Source organism: Biomphalaria glabrata, chromosome 14, assembly GCF_947242115.1.
Source record: "Biomphalaria glabrata chromosome 14, xgBioGlab47.1, whole genome shotgun sequence".
Classification (NCBI taxonomy): domain Eukaryota; kingdom Metazoa; phylum Mollusca; class Gastropoda; family Planorbidae; genus Biomphalaria; species Biomphalaria glabrata.
In genome coordinates, this window is record NC_074724.1 from 22,925,644 (window position 1) to 22,928,529 (window position 2,886).

Below are 2,886 nucleotides of genomic sequence, written 5' to 3' on the forward strand. Positions count from 1 at the left end.
TTCCACGTTGCAATTTCTAATAAATAGCATCATTCGAAGAATGAGATCCAACTTATTTTTTAAAAATGTAACCCCTTTACAGATCAAGTCATCATTGCAATGGACATTCAGATCTGCATTAACATAAAAATGATCAAAATTTGAATAGGTTTCGAAACGCAGAAAGTTGTGTGGTTTGCATTCCGAACTGTCTTCTCTGTGGTCTCAGGTTCAAACATTGACCACTGCCATTAACTAACATCCTGCTGGAGTTTTGGGCTATGACTTAATAATATTAAATCCTGATTCGAAACTTTGTCTAAACCTAGCAAGTGAAAAGGAACATACTAAAATAATGTTGTGTGTATAATGAGAAGAACTCTATTAAAATGTGATTTTGTATTTACATTTATTGGTATTTATTATATAAAATAAAATTGTAGAATGTTTCTGTGATTTGTTTCACAGGGAATATTGTATTTCCAAAATGATGAAAGATCCATCTAGTGAACTTGTCTGTATGCCACATGTCATATATGTTTTCTGTAAAATAGATTTTAAAAAATTTATTTATTAACATTTATACTTAATTATGTATACATATATAGAACTAGTGGTTATATATATATATATATATATATATATATATATATATATATATATATATATATATTATATATGTTATACTGATTATCTGATCTAACATCAACATCTAACTCTTATTATTCTTAATAATAATAAATTACTCTACTCTAGGTCTAGGCAATCTAATATATATAAGACCAGGGCCGGTCTTAAGCCACTGCAACCTATGCGGTCGCAGTGGGCCCTGCACTTTCATAGGCTTCGTGCTAATTCTAGGTGTAATAGTTAAATTGCAATATATATATATATATATATATCGGTATATATAAAACCTGGAAATCTCATAAAAATCTCCTGAAAAATAGACAAAATTGTGGGTGTCATTCATTCCGAAAACGCTAATCCTACGCGCGATAAACGAAATAAGACATTGTCAGCTTTCATGTACTAAAATGTAATAATCAGGCAAATTTTCACTTTAATCAGAAGTTTCCATACTTTATTTACTTTAATAGAGTGACTGGCATTTTAATATGCCATAGGTTGCAAAGTTCGTAAAGTAAAGTTAATTTGATCGTAATCTTGTACTTAGTAAAGATTTAATAAAATTCAAAGTCGAATTTTTTTTAAATACGAAATCTTAATTTTCACTTATTATCCTTATTCCCACCCAGACTAGGCCCCGCGCAATCAGTTTCACATAGGGCCCCGCAATCGTTAGGACCGGCCCTGTTTAAGTTTAAGACTTAAAGAAATGTCACATGTGTTTAGTAAAAATCTGTATTTTATATTACCAATATAAATGATGACTTATTATTTTTTTAGATCTAAAGTTTAGCCTTATTAATAAGTATAGTAAGGGCTAGTAAAGAGTATAAATATATTCTATATAGATTTAGCTTAGGCTTTAGGTTTAGTCCTTGACTATTATAATATTATATTTATATCTATGAATAATCTTTATGCTATTGCTAGGACACTACTCACTAGGTCTTACTATTACAAACTATTACCAAAAAATGTTGGCGACTGGGCTTAGGCTTAACATAGAGGCTAGTCTAGATTACTCTAGATCTACTTAATTAGTTAAATCTACTAGTTTATAAACTATTAGTATTACTAGTACTACTAGTAAGTAGTATTACTACAATTAGTACAATAATACAAGTCAAGTATTTATAAACTCTAGATCTAGTGAGTGACTAGTAAAAGTGTTAGAAAAGAAGGCCTAGCTAGAATTAGAGATATAGAAAATAATATAGATAGATCTAACCATTTAGTTTTGTTATAACTATTAGACTTAGTATAGTCTAAGTATAGTATACCTAGACCTAGTCCTAGATGATCTACTAGTACTTGATGATACTAGAGACTACTACTAGAGTAGACTAGGTCTAGAGTCACTCTAGAGTCTAGATCTGAGTAGTAGATCTAGTGCTAGTGATAATCTAGTGACTAGTCCTATTATTATAATCTATCTATAATTATATTAATTCAATAGTCTGCTCTAGAATATATTTTGAAAAAGTAGAAGAGTTCTCTTCATGGCATTTTGGTGCATCCCATGATAAGTATCATTTAAAATTGTTGGACAGCTAGATTTAGATAAATTTATCATCTGAATCGCTATCAATAACGTATCCAGCCATGTCTATTTTTATTTACATTTTCTCAGTCCATTACAATACGTCACTTCCGGTTTCGGCCATTGAAGCTGATTTTCAAATCTCGTTATTTTTTACACTTTCAAATTACTTTTTCTAATATAAATACGCTTTTCTAAAATCTCAAATTTTTAGGAACTAACTTTGATGCTATCTACTATCTAAATCAATCGCTATCTCAATTTCGAAAAAAACCTCTTCAGTTGGTCTTTAAACCAGCTATGTCTCGTCGTATCACGTGTCGGGTATCTGCGTTATTTGAAATCACATACGTGAAAGTCAAAATTCGTTTATGTAAGTAAACGAAATAATATTCTTTAAGACACCTTGAAGTGGCCAAGTTCAATAATCTGACTTGAGTTTTAATTGAATGAATTGTGTTTTTAAATGCCTCCTATATTTCCTATAACCAGCTGTCTTCTAAGAAATGTCCATGCTTTAAACTCGAACCTGTTATGACATAAGTTTTTATTTGTTAGTTTTATTGTCATTGCACTTTCATAGCATCCCCTGCTACATGACCTTCTTTATGCCCCACCTTTTTTTTTTTTTAAACAAAGCTTATATCAACTGGGTGGCTGCCTTTTCCTGCGGTATGCGCGCTGGACTATAGTTCGGACTTGTTGATAGTTCCGGGTTCGTACCCTGCCCGCTGCCG

The 2,886-nt window shown here is 31.0% G+C and overlaps 1 long non-coding RNA gene across 1 annotated transcript; it reads right to left on the reverse strand.

The window, feature by feature from the left end:
• Positions 1-369: 369 nt before the first annotated feature.
• LOC129922957 (uncharacterized) lies at positions 370-2,440 on the reverse strand. The gene is made up of 2 exons (XR_008774880.1): positions 1,890-2,440; positions 370-522 (listed from the first exon to the last, which is right to left on the reverse strand). It is a non-coding gene; the product is annotated as an uncharacterized LOC129922957 (long non-coding RNA).
• Between the last annotated feature and the right edge of the window lie 446 nt (positions 2,441-2,886).